This window comes from Lycium barbarum, chromosome 7, assembly GCF_019175385.1.
Source record: "Lycium barbarum isolate Lr01 chromosome 7, ASM1917538v2, whole genome shotgun sequence".
In the NCBI taxonomy this organism is placed as follows: domain Eukaryota; kingdom Viridiplantae; phylum Streptophyta; class Magnoliopsida; order Solanales; family Solanaceae; genus Lycium; species Lycium barbarum.
In genome coordinates this window covers 118,832,475-118,851,571 of record NC_083343.1, presented here as the reverse complement: position 1 = coordinate 118,851,571, position 19,097 = coordinate 118,832,475, and positions in this window count along the sequence as shown.

Genomic DNA, 19,097 nt, shown 5'->3' with positions numbered 1-19,097 from the left:
GCCCCCAACATCAACCTCTGCAACTTGATTCTATTGGTCCATAACTAGGGTTATGAAAAATATGATCCGCCTAACCTGTTCGAGTTTGGAATGCTGACCCACTCAATTATTAGCTTAATATATTTCAGCCCATGAGAAGTTGTGTAGATATGCAGCTCAAATTGACCCATGAGAAATTTTATTCAAAATATTTCGAAAAATACGTATTTTGTATTTGATATGTTATATACAATCATAATAAAGAAAAAAACTAATTTTATTAGGTATTAAAAATATTATAAAAAAAAACAAACAAAGAATTTAAAACTTAGTAAGAATTTGGCGAGTTGTGTTATGACCTGCTTTTTGACCCATTTCAGCCCAAATAATTATTGACCCACCTATTTACTAACTCAGTCCATTTTGACAGGCCCAAATTCAGCTCAATCCGCTCATTTGACACCCCTGCTCATAATGTGGGTTTGTCCATCTGACATGGTAGTTACCTTAAAAACAAATTATAGTAATACTAAATTAGTGTTTGGTCATGATTTCACTAGGAAAATACTGAAATAGTTATTTGCAAATTAAAGTTGAATTACTAAGTATCAGTGTTTTAAAAGGCGGGGGCGTAAGGCGGGACGTTTTACATACGCCTCGACGAGGCGTAAGCCTCGAGGCACGGGGCGTAAGCTTCATGGGTATTTAATTTTTAGTATTTCTTAAAATAATATAATTACAATAAATATTTTTAAATAGGTAAAATTACATAAAGAAATAAAAAAAAAACTGTAAATAAATGATATATACATATATATATATATATATATATATATATATATATGTGTGTGTGTGTGTGTGTGTGTGTGTGTGGCACGCTTGATCCTAAAAAAAAATGATCAAAGCAATCCATTATACACCGCTTATAACTTGTAATTATATATAACATAATTTTACAAGTATAAACAATACAATGAAATAAAAGCTATTATGAAATGCAAATCAATTCTAACATTTTAACTTTCAAACACGGAAAAAAACATAGTTTCTTAAAACACTATTACTATCATACTATTCATTTTATCTCCCTCTAAGCAAATAATCAATAAAATTTATCAATATTACAATTAAAACATAACTTCTTCATGAACAAAAAATAAAATTATATGATAATTTTGATACATGGGACTTATGACCAATGACAAGTGAAAATGTACAATTCCGCTATGTGTTTTTTAAAAAAATTAAGTGATATTCACCCTCACGACATTCTCAAATAGTAAATATTCAATACTACGACTTGTTATATGAGTTACACCCAATCTTCTATTTCTATAGATGAAAAACTATTAAGTATCATTATTTTGTTAAACAATTATGAGGGTGAATGATTTTAATTAAGGAATTTAAAATATAATTTGTGTAGGAACTGTTAGGCGAGCCTTGGGCATTGGGCGTTAGGCGTGTTTAGGGCATACGGTTGGACACTTAGGGCATAAGCCTCATAGGAACTAAGCCCCGCACGTTAGCCCCAGGGCGTTTTGCCACTGCCCTGCCCAGAGGCGAGCCCCGGGGTGAGTCCTGACACTGTCTTTTAAAACAATGCTAAGTATTACTATTTACAAATGCTAAAATTTATTATTTGAATGGAAAAGAGTTAATTCTACCTGGTTGAACCCAAAATTGCTCACAATGTTAGCCAAGTGGCTTACTTTTGCCTCTCCTCGCAAACGGACATTCAGGTCAAATTAACATTTTTAAAACAAGTTAAAATAATAATAGTGTTAAAGTTAAACGATAAGGTTGGACTAAATTTGAATAGATCTAAATAGGTTAAATCTAAACGGGTCAAAACAGGTTGAGTTCACTAACTCGTTCATAGGTTACATGGATTGGGTCAAAATGAACTACACAAGAGGTCATAGTTTAACCCGCCTAGCTCTTACTAAAGTTTAATTTCTTTGTTTGTTTTCTTATAAATTGTTTAATTAACTAATAAAAAAATCTTTATTATGACTATATATAATATATCAAATAATAAATATTTTTTTAAAAATATCATAACTATTAATAATTAGGTGTAATGGTTATTCGTAGAACCAACTGTATATTTTTAGGGTCAAATATATAAAAAAATAACATTAATGAAACTCCATTATAGATCTCAATCTAGATAAATTGTTTTAGCCAAAATAATAGAGTTACAACCGTGTATTCCGTTTTTAGATGCCATTGATAATTATTCTAATTGTGTTTTTTTTTTCTTCGAGGGAAATCTGTGGAGAAAAAAAAAGGGGCTAGATGTTCACTATTTTCAGCCAAATAAAATAATGTTAGCCAAAATAATACAGTTACAATTATGATTTTTTTTTCTTTTTATTTCTTATTTAAATGCAATGATAATTTATTCTAACTGTATATTTTTTCTTAATCTGGAAAAATATATTTAAAAAAAATCCTAAAACTCCATTATTTTTAGTCAAATAATTTTTTAGCCAAAGTAATAGATTTTCAACTGTGCATTTCTTTTTGGGAAAAGAGTCAAATATACCCCTCTACTTTGTTTTATTAGTTAAGTATATCCTCCGTTAGTGAAAGTTAACAAAAATATCTCTATCGTCTTCAAGCTTCACACTTATGCCCCTATTTGGATGGAAATCCTCAAATCCTCTCAAATTACCCAATTTCAAAAAAATTACCCACTTTTTTTGTTGACCCGCCCCGCCTATCATCATCATCATCATCAAGCTCTAGCTTCATCTTCTTCCATGGAGAAAAAAGCAAGAACACATCCAAATGATAAAATCTCAAAACTCACCTCAAATTTCATCTTTAAATCCAACTTCAAATCTTGGGCAGTTAGTAATATGTATGTATGCCGATGAATTCATCTCTAATTTGTGTAGAATTTGCCATGAACAAGAATTTGAAAGTTGTATTAACTTGGAATCTCCTTGTGCATGTTCTGGAACTGTTAAGGTAACAAACTAGTTTAGTTTCTCCGAATTAATTTAATACATGCAAACTTCAATTTATCCTCCTTTTTTTTTTTTGGGTTGTGGGATTCCTTACATAACTTTTTAGTAATCACAATTCACATATTTTCCGATATTTTGCAGTTCGCGCACAGAGATTTCATGCAGATATGGTGCAACGAAAAGGGAAATACAACATGTGAAATTTATTTACAGGTTCAAAAGTTCTCTTCTATTTAATCATTCCAAAGTTTTCAATAAACTTCGTGCACATTCAAATTTGGCTAGTGTTTTATCGAGGCATTGTACTTGAATACAAAGAAGCAAAAAAAAAGACATAAGAAATATAATGGGAAGTACTTTATTGATTGGATATTTATTAATGATGCAGAAATTTCAGCCTGGATATTCTGCCCCACCCCCTAACAAGGTCCAACTGGTTAGATTTGGAGTTGGATTTAAAGATTAAATTTGAGGTGAGTTTTGGGATTTTATCATTTGGGTGTGTTCTTACTTTTTTCTTTTTTTTCTCCATGGAAGAAGATGAAGCTAGAGCTTGATGATGATGATAGGCGGGTCGGGGGGGGGGGGGGGGGGGCAACAAAAAAGTGGGTAATTTTTTTGAAATTGGGTAATTTGAGAGGATTTGAGGATTTCCATCCAAATAGGGGCACAGTGTGAAGTTTGAAGACGGCAGATGTATTTTTATTAATTTTCACTAACGAAGGATATATTTAACTAACAAAACAAAGCAGAGGGGTATATTTAACCCTTTTCCCTTTCTTTTTATATGATCTTTAGATGTAATTCGTTTTGTTTCAATTGTGTATTTCTTCTTTTCGGGCCAAATAAATAAAAACGTAAATAAAAATTATTAAATTTAGGTGAAACTCCATCGTGTTTAGATAGAAAAGACAGCTTCAATAACCGAGTTCCAAACATGCTTTACAACTTAAGCCTGGAAATATGATCCCAAAAAAAATATAAATTAAAAAAAAAATAAAAAAATATATATATATATATATATATATTATTACTTCTTCCGTCCCAATTTATGTGGCACCATTCTTTTTTAGTCCGTTCCAAAATGAATATCGCATTTTCTTATCAGGTAACTCTTTAATGACACCATCTCTATTTTACCGTTGTTGGGTCCCACTTACTTTTAAAGATATATACTTGTTGTGAAGAAAATCAACAAAAGTAGACACTAAAGTAAGAGCAATTTGATAAATATAATAAAATCTGTCCTTATTTTTTAAATTTCGTGTCCGGTCAAATAGGTCATCCATTAGGGTGGACGCTACCAAATAGCTAGTAATTTAATTGTGCATTGAATAAAAGGTTCATGTGCAGTGTTACTTGGGCCTTTTTCATATCTCAATTTACTAATTTTATTTAAGTTTTATATTAATTCCATTAGGCTATTCAGTGTAAAGTAAAATTTCCATGTATCAATTCCATACCCAATATAGAACTCTATCTAGTTGAGAAGACCAAAATTCGTATTTTTCTAACTCTATTCTAATTAAGAATATTTTTCCTAAGTATATTCACCAGATTTAGTGTATCTATTCCTTCTCCTATCACGGTCAGCAACTTCTTTTCTTCTTCTATACTTACTTTCTCCACCCCTGCAGCGTTCATTATACATGTCATAATTAAATCCTTCAAAAATAAATATGTCTATCTACGACCGGGTTTATTTTATGGTATTGTCTCCACTATAACAGTAAACTCAAAAACTCATTTGTTACATTTAAGAGACTCAGCTTTACTTATTATAACACAGCAGTAACATCACTAATAAAATTTACCCCATTATAACAGTAAAGTCACGAAATGGTTTTTTTTTTTCCTTTTTACCATAATTAAAGTTTGCCAACTATAACATTAAAGTCATTAACCTTTACCCACGCTATCGACAAACCTACCTATCAAGTTGATTACTTTACTGTTATATAATATGCATTCAATTAACTCAATGATTAAGAAAATACTAGTTCTTTGACTTTGTGTGGGTGGATAAAGTTAAGTGACACGTGAAATTATGGGAGAATTGAATTTTTGGGCCTTTACAATTTTTTTTTTTTTTTTTAGTTTTATAACTCTTTTAAAAGATTCTTCATTTTTTACACATAAGAGATCTGAAAAAGTCATTTTCTTCTGTTTAAATTATAAGAGGGCAAGAGATCCTATTTCCTCTTAAATTACTCCATCTAACATCTTAAAATTTTGTTAGATGATGACACCTTGAATAATACAAAGTCAACATATACTGTAGTATACAGGAGGAGTACTTATTAGGCAATTACCTAGTCATATATATAAAAGCGAAATTTCAAAAGCTCGCAAGGTTTGAAGTTCAAAAACTGAGTGTTTTGTTGCATTACCATAAAACGTGAAAGTCCTTTTTGTGTCTCGTTCTAGAATTAGATGTGTTAAAAGTCTCCATTTGCTCTTCGTAAACCCTCATGTACTTAATTTAGTGATTTGACATCATCATGAATTTAAGTTTTATAGTGTATATTTATACAATTACATCACTTAAAAAATAATTGCCAATAATTCTATTTAACATGTATCCTATAGTAATTTTTTTTTTTTCGGTCCAATGCCTCCATTTGATATTTGATAAGCAAAAGTGTGCATCTTGAATTTGGCATCCCAAACTTTTTACATGATCATGAGATGGGACTATCTTTGTAGGTTAGCTTCTATGTATGACAACAAAAATTGCTCTTAGTTAGATCAGTAAGCTAACCTTAGTACTATGTGGACCTCTCCTTTATGGAGGATCATATACAAAAAGAGATGGTTTGACTGGTTTGGTTCTGAAGCTAGGCATATTCCATCTATCTATATTTATCAAGCCCTTGACTATTCTTGGTAGATCAGTGAAGGAGTTGAAAGATTGGATTCCAGTAGTTCTGTGACTTAAGCATGCTAGCTTGTCAGCTGGTTTATTTGCTTCTCGGTAACAGTGATTGATTCTGAATCCATGAGCTTCAACTAGTTCCTGTATCTTCTGTACCTCATCAGTGATTCTCCTTGGTGGTTTCCATTTTTTGTTTATGCATTTGGCTAGTAAGAGAGAGTCAGTTTCTCCTTGGATGGCATAGAGTCCATTACTAGCACACCATTTTAGCCCATATAAAAGTGCAGCGGCCTCTGCCAAATTGCTTGTTCCTTGGCCTAGGTTGATAGTATAGGCAAAAATTAGTTTCCCTTTGTAATCTCAAATCAGGCTACCCCCTCCATAATGTCTTTCTTTGCAGCTTCCATCACTACTGAGTTTGGCAATCATGGTGGGAGGTTTGCTCCACTTTACAGCTACTGAGATTTTCTGCAGAGTTGCATTCTCCATAGTTTTACAGAGACTATTCCATGAGTCTCCTATCCTGGCTCTTCTGAATTGTTTCTTGATAATCTGCAAAAAAATTAAGGTAATGTTAGTTTTAATAATGAAGTTTGAGGGTTTAGATTCTTCAAATTTGCTGGTGTATCTGGCTCTCCAGATTTCCCAGCAAATTATAGAAGGAAGGATCTTAGTCACCTAAGATGTAATAGGATTTGAAGACTTGTGATTCCACCAATTAATCAGGATGATCTTTAGAGGGGTGTTCCTATACTGGATTCCACGGGGTCCTGCAAAGTGTTCCCAAATCCTCTTTGCCTGGTCACCTTTGGAAAAGAATACTTTCTATAATGTTGTTGTCTGCCATATTGTCACAACAGTAGCAACCAGGATCTGTTAGGATACCAAATCTAGCAATTCTATCATCAGTAGATAGCCTCTCCTGCATTGCTCTCCATACTAAAAAGGACATTTTGAAGGGGATGTTTTTGTGCCAGATCTTAGCAAGAATTTCATTATTTCCCCTTCTTTGTCTCAGCTTTTCTCAAGCTGACCCAACAGTAAAAATACCAGTGGGATTCTCAACCCAGATTGCTTTGTCTTCCTTGTTATTGTTCAAGTCAAAATTCAGCCTGCTAATCTTGTTCTTCACTTCGGGTGTTGGGGTAGTGTGCAAGCAACTCCAATCCTAGTAATTTCCTCTCAGTACCATGTTGACTTTGATGTTACTCTGACTTTGATCAACAGGTATTAACTGGCTTAGGGGTCCAAGATCTGACCAGTTGTCAAACCAGAAGGAGACATCTCATTTGCCCAGCTTCCATAGAATGTTCTTCTCTGTAAAACTCTTGATGTTACACAGATCTTTCCAACAGTGAGCGTTACCTTTCTTTCATATAGCTGAGGAAGGCTGCTGGTCTTCAAAGTATTTATGTTTCATATACTGCTGCCATAAAGAGGCTGTGGTTCTCAGAAGCCACCATTGCTTGGCTTTAAAAGCCTGGCAGGTATCGTGTAGTCTTTTAAAGTTAGCATCTCCTTCCTTTTGGGGGAAACAGAGGTTGTGCCACGAAGCCCAGTGGTATTTACTCCTAATGTCATGCCCAGACCAGAAAAATATGTTTACGTACTTTTCAATCAACTCTAAAAAAACTTTGGGAGGGCTAACAGCTATCAGGATATGGATAGGCATAGCAAGAAGCACATGTCTGATCAAGGCGGCTTTACCACCAGTAGAGAGAAATTTGGTGTGCCACCCTCTTATTTTGTTAACCACTTTACAAACTAATCTAGAGAAATGATCAATGAGTTTTTTACCTGTGAAGAGAGGGCACCCTAGGTAAGTCATGGGGAGTTTTTGGAACCTCATGCTAGTGTTAAGCCTAATTCTGTTGATAGCATTGAGGCAGTCTTAGTGCCAACTGCAAAGCAGCTCTTATTTCTGTTTATGAGCTGGCCTGATACTTTTTCATACTTACCTAAGGCTTCCATAAAGATCTGGAGGGGAATAATATAGTGTCATCAGCAAAAGTAAGGTGGTTGATGTGAGGACCACCATTTTTCATCTAGAAACCTTTATAACCAAGCTTTTCTTGCAAATCATTGAGCATCTGAGAGAGAAGTTCTGCACTAAAGATGAAAAGGGATGGGGATAAAGGGTCACCCTGTCTTAAACCTCTAGTGGACTTAAAGAAACCATTTCTGCCCCCATTAATCAAAATGGAGTACCAGTTGTTAGACAAGTAGTTACTAATGATGTCAACCCGTTGATCTGAGAAGCTAAGTTTCCTCAGGACCATGCAAAGAAAAGGCCATGAAACTCTATCATAGGCTTTGGTCGTGTCTAATTTCATGACCACATTACCTCCTCCATTTGGATTGTTGATGTCACTAATAATCTCCTGAGCAAGCAGAATTTTTTCAGAAATGGCTCTTTCTTTAACAAAACCACTTTGATTTTTAGAAATAATTCTGGGTAGGATGCTAGCAAGTCTATTGTTAATGATCTTGGACATGATTTTATTGGAGACATTGCAGAGGCTAATGGGCCTAAGGTTAGAGAAGCTTTGGGGTTGATCAATTTTGGGTATGAGAACTAGGCAAGTGTGAGTATAGAACTTAGAAAGAATGGCACCTAAAAAGAAAGCATTAATAGCCATGTGAAGATCATGGGTCACAGTGTTCCAAGATTTTTGGTAAAAGGTGCCACTTAGACCATCTGTTCCAAGTGCACTATCTGGATCAAGGGAAAAGACACAATCTTTTATCTCCTGGAGGGATGGTAAGGCACTCAACATTCTGTTATCCTCCTCAGAAATACACTTCTTGAGACAATTCAAATCTTCAAAGCTATTATTGAGGTTGTCATGTTTAAACAGATTCTCATAGTACATTATAGCTCCTTCAGCTATAGCATCATTACCTTCAAGCCACTGCCCTTCATCATTCATAATATTCTTTATAGACAGTCTTTTTCTTCTATCTTTGATGACACTATGGAAGTAAGTGATGTGCCGTGAATTTCGGCACATTTTATGCCTTTGTAACTAGAAGTGTTGCTTGTTTTTAAGTGTTTTTACATTGTTTCGTATGTTATTTTTGTGTTTTATAGGGTTGGTTAACTAAGAATCGGAAATGAGATGAAAGGCTGAAAAACGGACAAATTGGAGCTAAATGACGGTCCGTAACTCATGTTACGGACCGTAACTGGATCCGTAACTCATGTTACGGTCCGTAACATTGAACCGTAACAGGAGCCAAATTTCCAGAAAGTTTTCATGGAAACATCAGTGTTACGATGTCGTGTTACGGTTTGTAACTCATGATACGATCCGTAACATCTCACCGTAACATCAGCCAAAATTCCAGAGAGTTGCCAAGTAAATGTCATAAGTTACGCTTCAGAAGGACGGACCGTAACACAGGTTACGGTCCGTCGCATGGTGGCCGTAACAACAAGTGGACAAATGACGAAACGAAGGACGGACCGTAACCTGAGTTACGGTCTGTAACTATGCCGCGTAAGGACACTTTTGTCCAGAAACTTGGCGCGATTTTTGGCTCTATAAATACTTAATGTAGGGTTTTAATTCAGCAGCCACATATATTTTTGAGAGCATAAACTCTAGGTTTTTCATATTAGAAGTTTTTGGAGCATTTAAAGTAAACTACTTCACTTCCATTCCACCTTGTAATTGCATTGTAAGTATATTATGTCAACTTTTAAGCTTTCTTTGCTAGTCAAGATTATGAGTAGCTAATTTTAAAGCTAAGGTTGTGAGTCCCATGATGGATATTATGTGAATGGGTTTCTAGTATTGATATATGCATAATGGTTGTTGGTATTCATTCAGTTTTTGTGATTTAGCGTTGGGTGATGATTGCAAGCATTATCCTAAGCCATTATATTAACTTTTCTTGGGAAAGAAAGTTAGTATTGGTAAGATTGAATGACAATGACTCGAGGCGTTAACCTTCGTTTAATAGACTAACTTAGGGATGAGAACAAGTCCAAATTGGCATTTTTGGTCATTCTTCGATTGCAACTCTTTTACATTCGGAAGAATCATAAAGAGGAAATACGACTTAACTGTTGGAAAACATTAAGAAGTTCTTAAGAGACCAAGTGCATATTCATAGAACAACCATTAGAAGTATATCACATTGAAACCTGAAGCATAATATCTAATCAAATTGGGGAGCACAACCTTAGTCTCTATTTCGCATTAAATACAATTTCAGTCAAAATACTTAATTACATTATTCAACAACTATTTCAAAATATCAGGAATAGGATTAAAGCTTTTAAAGACTAGTATCGCATACGATTAGTACTCTTTTCTCTCCATATTCCCTGTGGGATTCGACCCCAACCTTGTTGGGTTACTATATTTGACAACGTCCGCTTTACATCATTAATAGGTGTAATTTGAGTGTATCAGTAAGCCATATTGGAATCTCCTTCTTCTAACCATCTGACTCTTGCCTTTTGTCTGAGGATGGAGTCTTGAATTTTTAGGAATCTAGTGAATTGGGCTCTACATCTAGATAGTTCACTTCTGTTTTCCTCAGAGTTGTTGTTTATGCTGTTCTCTTCCAGAACTCTCATCTGGGCCTCCAGCCTCTTAGGCTCCTCATAGATGTCCCCAAAAGCCTGTCTTTACCACATGCTAAGAGTTTTGCAAGTTTTCTTGATTTTCTGGTGTAAGATGTAAAGAGGGTTCCCATAGACAGTTTCCTTCCATACCTTCTTTAGAACATCTTCATAATCTTTGTGTTCAGCCCAAAAATTTAGGAATCTAAAGTATCTTATGGCCTGAATGGATTCATTGTTAAGCTTCAAAAGTAGAGGTGCATGATCTGAGCTTGCTCGAGACAGATGAGTAACAGTAGTGTCATTGAAACTATCAAACCAATTGGAATTATACACCAGCCTATCCAACCTTTTCCAAATGGTGTAAGGGGGATCTCTATGGTCACTCCATGTATATTTAGAACCTGAATACCTAGCATCTTGCAAACCACATTCATTAAGACAGTTTATAAAGTCAAAGCCCTCTTCCATCCTGTGTTGCCTTCCTCATGTTTTTTCCTCTTGTGAATAGATGACATTGAAGTCTCCTACAACTACCCATGGATCTGAGAAATTGTTGGAGATACTTCTCAACTCAAACCATAGCTCCTCTCTTTGTCCCTCTGTACATTGAGCATATACTACAGATAATAGGAAGATAGGGACATTGTTGTTGCTATTGATCCTAAGTAAAATGTGTTGTTCTTTATCCCGGATAATGTCAACTTGAATTTCATTTGACCAAAATATCCATATTTTTCTAGAACAGTTGCTATATGCATGCTGCATTCCTATTTTCCACCTAAATTTCTCCATTTTGCCATTGCTCACCAAAGGTTCTTGGAGACACATAAGGGGGTATTGAACTGTTGTATCATGAGTTTGAGTCTTTCCAAGGATCCTTGAAATCCTATCCCTCTAATATTCCATGAGATGATGTTAATTATTGGAAACATTAGCTAGGGGCACTATTTGTTCTGTGTTTTAGATGTTAGCAGTCTCTTCCTTAGTGTTAAAGAACCCTCCAGAGTTCATATTGTTTCTAGGAGACAGGTTGTTGTAGTAGGTGATACTTTGTTGCACTGTTTTAGGATCCATAAATATATCTTCCTCATACTCTTGTTTTCTGGTGATCTCATCATCGGATTTTGAGGATAAGTTGTCATCCTCAGTGCATTCCACGAACATTTCAGTATCTCAATTGTTGTCATCTTCCCTTCCTTATTGTTCCCTTTGGCTTTCATCTTACCCCTATTCATCAGGTGGATCGGGATCAATATGAACCTTGTTTCTTTATGTTTCTCTCCATAAGATGTTCTGCCCTTGAGACCCTACATTAAGCTCATGCGGCCCAATCATGTTGAACTTGTCTGTTGAAGCTTTCAGGATCTTTTGCATATCAATCTGAGGGATTTCCTTGGGTAAGCTTCTTTTGAGGGTCTTAATTTCTCCATTTTCAAACTATTATTGAAACTCTCCTTTTAGGAGAACATCTTGGGGAATGCTAATTTTTCCTTGGAATTTCTTTTGCTTTTTTGCCATTGTAGCAAGATTTTCCTGTTTGGCTGTAGCAAGACTCACCGCTTCCTTTTGCATTTGGAGATAAATATTTTTAAGAGAAGGGGTAACCTGGTTCCTATTGCTTCTACTGGTTCTTATGTTCATTTTCCCCCTATATTGTTTCTCCTTGTTGTTGCTCCTGTCTGCTTGTGCTTTGTCCCATCTTATCTGCTTTGTAATTTGCTGGATATGCTCAGTTTGTGTGACTTGATTCCCTGTATACTTGATGATCTGATTACCCCGATTCCCATCCCTAACCTCTTGATATTGTAGTTGGTTGAACCTGTTATTGAATCTCCCACCATTACTGTTCCATTCCTGCTGTCCTCCACTGTTTTTTGACCATCTATTGTTGTTATTGTATCCATCTATTCCTTTCCTTCTATCAACCTGGTTCCACCCCATTTCATTTGTGCTAGTGTTTCCATTTTGATTTTGTTCTTAGTTCCTTGGGCCCATTGTACCAAAGTTACTTCTTCCCTGAGTTGAAAATTGGTTACTTTGGTGCCAGTTGGCCTGGTTCCCATTGACTTGCTGTTTTTAGGGTCCTTTCTTGCTTGTTTGAGGTTGTTTAGCCTTTTCAGGCTCCATAGCACTTTGGTTTGGCAGGTTAGGATTTAGAGTTTTGCAACTCCCAATTTGGTGACTTTTAACTTTGTAATGGAGATAGAAGAGAGAGACATCTTCATACTCAATTTTCTGTTCAAAATTCTCCATGAATCCTTCAGCATTTCTCACTTCCACAGTCACTTCGTTGAAAAGAGGCCTAGTAAGATCATTTTCCACTCTTAGTTTAGCTGTGAAGGGTCTTGTTTTAGTAGTAGTAGTTTTATCGATCCATCACTATGGGGATGCCTATAGGTTCCACGATTCTACACAATGTATCCCATTCGTAATAATGCCAAGGTAGTTCTGGGAGGTTAATCCAAATAGGGGCTAAAAATGATTCTTCCCTTGTTCGGAATTTAGGAGTCCGCTTTTGAATTGTCATACTATTGTCCCCCGTAAAGAGGATAGCATCTTTCGAATAGACCGTGTTGAAATCTTTCTCATTTTCAGTATCAATGAAAACATGCTTAAGATCCTTTACTCCTATTTTAATTGTGCCCTTTAGAGGGACTAGCTTATCAAACTCAGTTCTAATTCTTTCAATAAGAGGTCTGGTTTTTGAGAAAATACCTACTAAGGTCCATTTGCAAGTCTCTGCCAGTAGATCATGTTCTTCTTGAGTGAAGATCACGACTGCCTTCCCCTCCACTAATTCATGATGCCTTGGATGCAGTTTGATTTTCCCTTTGTTAATCAATTGTGAATTGGCGTTTAAGGCATTGGCATAAGTTGGGGCTCCATCTTTTCTTGTTGCCTCACCGGAATTTGGTATATTCACCACTTTAACAGTGTTTGAGCAGGCCGGGTTCCTCGTCGGGTTAGGGGGGTCAGGGGGTTTAAGAAGGATGGGGGGAGCGGCGAGGGCCAATAAGGTGCTCATTTTGTTAGAATTAGAGAGAAATCTAAGATCAGTGACTATCTTCCTAGCCGTTACCGGCATGATTCTAGCCATTGGTGTTGAAAAGAGGTTTGTACGGAAAGCTTTTCTAATCTGATTTTTTCCCTGACCACTTATTTCTCTCCTATAGTAAATATTACTGTATGCAGAGGCAAATCCAGGATTTTAAGAGTATGGGTTCACCATTTCTTTTAAGATAAGATATACAAATTTATAATGACACAATTTGGTGAGCAAAATGTTAAAGGTTGCTTAGATTTTTTTTTTTTTAAAGGATGCAAAAGTGCTTTTAGTAGGGTTCCATCCAACAACCTTAAGGGGTTGTTTGGTGCATAGTATAAGCTGGAATATCCTAACACTAACTTTTTGTATCATGTTTCTGGGATAAATATATACCTTGTACCAAACAAGGTATAAAATGCATCCCAACTTAAAAGATGGGATATCCCTTCTTATCCCGGAATTATTTTATACCATCTTTTAGATGGTATAAAATAACCCCAAGAGATGGGATAAATTAGACCCGGGATTATAATCCCGGGATAATTTTGACTACCTACCAAACAACCACTAAGGGATTAAACCCAACACTTAACCAGTGCTCCACTCAGTCTAGTTTGACCATGTGTTCCTTCAGCTAATATTAAATATATTTTAAGGATTATATACATAATATACCGAGTTTAGTTGGGTGACCATATGTTCACGTGACCCATTTTTTATACATAGATTCGCCCCTGACTATATGGCAGTGTTTTAAAAGGCGGGGGCCTGAGCCGAGGCATTTTACTTAGTACAAGGCTAGGCGTAAGCCCCATGAATCTTTAAAATTTAAATTTATAATATAGTAAAATAGTATAATAACACAAAAATTATTTTAAAAAAATACATTAATAATCTAAAAAAAATTAAAAACATGATTAAAAACTCATAGAATACAAAATTTCTAACATGATTTTACAAGTAAAAGTAATGCAATGATATAAAAGCTATTATGAGATGCAAATTAACTCTAACATTTTAACTTTCATAAAATAAAGAATCACAATTTTCTTAAAATATATTATTGTCATGCTATGCAATTTACGTCCCTAAAAGAAAATAATCAAACTTTATCAGTATTATAATTAAAACATACTCCTTCATGAATAAAAACAAAATTACATTCACATAGAGAAATAATAAAATATGATAAATTTGAGACATAGGAAGAAAACATGAAAATCAACGACAAGTGAAGATGTAAAATTTGGCTATGTATTTTTAAAAGAAATGTGTACGTGATATTCACCCTCACAGTGTTCTCAAATAGTAAATTTGCAATACACAGCTTGTTATTTGAGTTACTCCCAATCTTTTTAATTTTATAGATGAAAAAAGTATTAAGCATCATTCATTTATTAAAGAATTTTGAGGGTTCATAGTGTTAAGTAAGGAATTTGATGCATAATTGGTATAAGAACTGTTAGGCAAGTCCCGAACGTTGGGCGTTATTTAAGGCATACAGTCGGGCGCTTAGGGCATAAGCCTCACAAAACTAAGACCCACACGTGTGCATCGAGGTGTTTTGCCAGTGCCCCGGCCAAAGGCGAGCCCCGAGGCGAATTCCAAAATTGCCTTTTAAAACACTGCTGTATGGTAAGTAAGATGATGTAATAGGTTACATTACTGGTAAAACATTCTTACCTAAATCCTACAGAATTCTTCAATTGCTCTTCCGCATGTGAATCCTCCTGTACTTTATTCATTTGTTGGTAATATTATGCACAATGATTTCCGTTCTGTTATAATTTAATTAAGTGAAGCCACCAGAACGTGATTTCAAGTTAATCAAGTCAATAATCTCATTTATGATGAGCTAGTATATTAATCAAGTCAATAATCTATTGTTCATGAACAAAGGCGATTGGAACAAATGAAGGAGATGACTTGCAATCCCTGCTGTTTAAGGATTTAATTATGAAATTTACATATTGGTGTCGACACTTTATTTTGTTTTTGCTTTGAAAATTTAATTTGTAAACGTTGAAGTCTTTGATCTTTCCTGTTTGTATCAATTTGCAAGTTATGTTATTTTGGAATTTTGTTTAGGAGTTACCTCTGCATTCTTATTCATTTCAGACTGTTCATTAACAACTTTGTATTTATTAAAAAGAAAAAAGAGAAGTTATTAGGTAGATCGTTACCCTCTTTGCCGTATATAAGATTTCTTTTGGTTGATATCCGTGGTCGATTGTGCACATGGGTAGGTTGTGAGGCTGTGTATGAATTTTAATATTGATCAAGCGGAATAAATTGCTTTGTAAAATAATGTAATATAATCCTTCTACATCTATATCAAGCCCTCCTTCTCCTTCAATACAATCACCCCTCACTACATCTCCTCATATATTCTACAACACCTTTAGGGGTCGTTTGTTATGAGGGATAAGTAAAAATAGTCCTGCGATAAACAATTAGTACCGGCTTATCCCTTGTTTGGTTACTAATCATGAGATAAGTTATCCCGAGATTAAAAATAGCACTGGATAACTTATACCTGCTAGAGGGTGGAATAACAATCTCAGGATAAGTTATCCCAGGATAAAACATTTAAATTGAAAAAAGTACCAGTGATCCTTAAACCCTTTTGCTACCTGAATCAAGCTTTCTATTAAATTGATTTTTCTTCTCCGTTGCTATGTTTAATGGAGTATCTGTTAAATTATCAAAAGGGAGAAACTAAAGATAAAAAGCACGCATATGCTGCCTAACCCTTAGGTGTTGAGTAACGATATAACCCCTCAGGCTCATTAACCACATCTGATTATGCCATTTAAGAATCATAGTCCCTACTAGCTTGCAATTATGGAACTTTAATATCCAATTTTTTTCAGTGTTAACTATTAATCTTTAGATATTTAGTAACAACACTTTTCTCCTGTAGGTGTTTCCTAAAATTATGTAATGAACAGTTTTTTTACATGTGGTTTTTGTTTGACTACAGTGATTTTATATATATGTTTGTGTGTATAACTGTTGGTTACTCGAACTTAAGCTCACATTTCACATCTGATGAAGCCATTGAAGAAGCTTTGTTTGTATCGAATAGTCGAGGGAAACAAATGGATCGTGTGAAGACTTCCTTAGCCTTAATTGGGCTAATACAAAGTATTGGGCCACAAATGAGGAAATGTATTGCTGGACAAGACAAGCCCAACTATTTGTTTCCCAACAGCCCATTTTCCAGAAGCAAGACATTTTCTACATCAGATTTATATACCTAGTATATTTGTATTTGGATTTCCTTTTATATCCTCATACTTTGTTGACGAATATTTAATGTTGGACCACTAATAATGAATAGGACAAGTGTATAGGAACACCTATCATAAATAGGACAAGTGTATAGGACAGCTGTACAAATTAGTTATAGGAATAAAATCTTCTTTCATTCTTATTTGTATACATACACGGATAAACAATTGGAAATACAGACAGAAAATTTTCTCTCATTTATTTTGTCTTCGTTTTCCTTTATGGTATCACAGTTGTTGATATCTCTAAGCCACATTACCTTCACCCATCTGATTCACCAGGTATGCAATTGGTGAACTCAGTGTTTGATGGTAAAGGATATGCTGGGTGGAGTAGAGCAATTATCATAGCCTTGTTAGCCAAAAATAAACTTGGACTGATAGATGGCAATCTCAATGAACCTGATTCAGCATCTGCACAGCACAAAGCTTGGAGTAGATGCATAACATGGTCATTTCATGGATCCTCAATTCTCTTTCAAAAGACATAGCCCAGTCTGTTTTATACTCTAAAACTGCAAGAGAAATATGGAAAGAATTAGCAGCTAGGTTTGGACAATGTAATGTGCTCAACTGTATTAATTACAAAAATAATAAAGTGATATTGTTCAAGGAACTAGTGACATAGCAGGATATTTTACAAAAGTGAAGAAAATTTGGGATGAACTAGATGCCCTCGTCATTTTTTATCACTGTTCCTGTCTTTGGACATGTGAAGGGAAGGCTAAAACAATCAAATCTCATCAGGATGGTAGGTTGATTCAATTTTTGATGGGTCTTAATGACACATATTCAGGGGTCAAAAGCAATATTCTCATGCAAGACCCTCTCCCATCTGTTGGACATGCTTACTCTCTGCTTATGCAAGATGAAAAGCAGAGAGAAGTTCATGTTTCAGCACATGTCTTTGAGGCTGCTTTCTTAGTTTAAAACCAAAGGTTTAACAACAACACTCAAAAGTCACAAAACACACAAAGGTTTTCTGGAACACCTGGAAGGCTCAAGTCAAGCATTGACAAATACAATGAAAGGGTCAACAAAGACATGTTTTGCACTAACTGTAAGATGACTAATCATGTTGAGAGCAACTGTTACAGGTTGATTGGTTTTCCACCAGATTTTAAGTTTACAAAGTCAAAAAGGAATCAGTATTCTAGCCAAAACAATAATCAGTATCAGGGAGGAAGTGTTAACAATAGGACACAAGGAAACAAATAATACAGCAACAGTGTGCAAGCAGCAGCGTACAATGCTATGGAAGGAACAAGTGCTGGAAATATGATTTCCCAGGAACAATTTTCTCAACTGTTTCAGCTTCTCCAAGAGGTGAAGGTTGGCTTCAAGAGGTGAAGGTTGGACAACAAAGTGATCAAAACTCTGATGTTAACATTTCTGCCAACTGTGTTGGTATAGTTACACCTCATTTTAACCCTAGTTCCTATACCTGTTTATCTCATTTTGATTCATTTTCTTGGATATTGGATTCTGGTGCCTCTGAGCACATGACTATGACATCAATCTTCTAACTAACATTTCACCTTTATCTATAGCTATGTATGTTAATCTCCCTAATTCTCAAAGGTTGAAAGTTACTTATAGAGGAAGTGTAGCCCTTTTCCCAGATTTAATCCTTCAAAATGTTTTGTTTATTCCAGATTTCAAATTTAATTTGCTTTCAGTACACAAATTCACTACTCAATTTAACTGTTTCATGTTTTTCTTTTCTTCTGGTACAATTTTTCAGGCCCCTTCAATGAAAAGGCCAAAGATTCTTGGGGAGGTTAGAGATGGTCTTTATGTGCTCAAGTCAAGCCCAGTCAAGTTCTGCAAATCTACCAGCCCAGTCAAGTCCTGCAAATCTGCAATCCATCCAAATCAAGTGCAAGCTAGCACATTAGTTTCTAAGTTTCCTTTTCTGTCAAATCAAGTGCCTCTTAGCACATTAGTTTCTAAGTCCTCTTGTAATCAGTTGTCTACTACTGTTTCTAAGCCTGTTTTAGTTTCCAAAAATAGTAGTGATCAATCTATTTCTGTTTTGAGTAATTTAGCTTCAAATGTAAGTCTATGGCATCAAAGACTAGGGCATTTTCCCATTTCAAGTATGAAGAATTTGTCTAAATTCCATCTGTCTTCTCTGAATTCTCTAAGTCCATGTGATGTATGTGCAAAAGCCAGGCAAACAAAGCTCCCTTTTTCAGATAGCACTATTTCTACCAAAGCTATATTTGAACTAATTCATGTGGACACCTGGGGCCCCTATAAAGTAACTACTCATATGGGCATAGTTATTTTTTAACCATAGTGGATGATTTAGTAGGAGTACTTGGACTTTTCTCCTAAAAACCAAAAG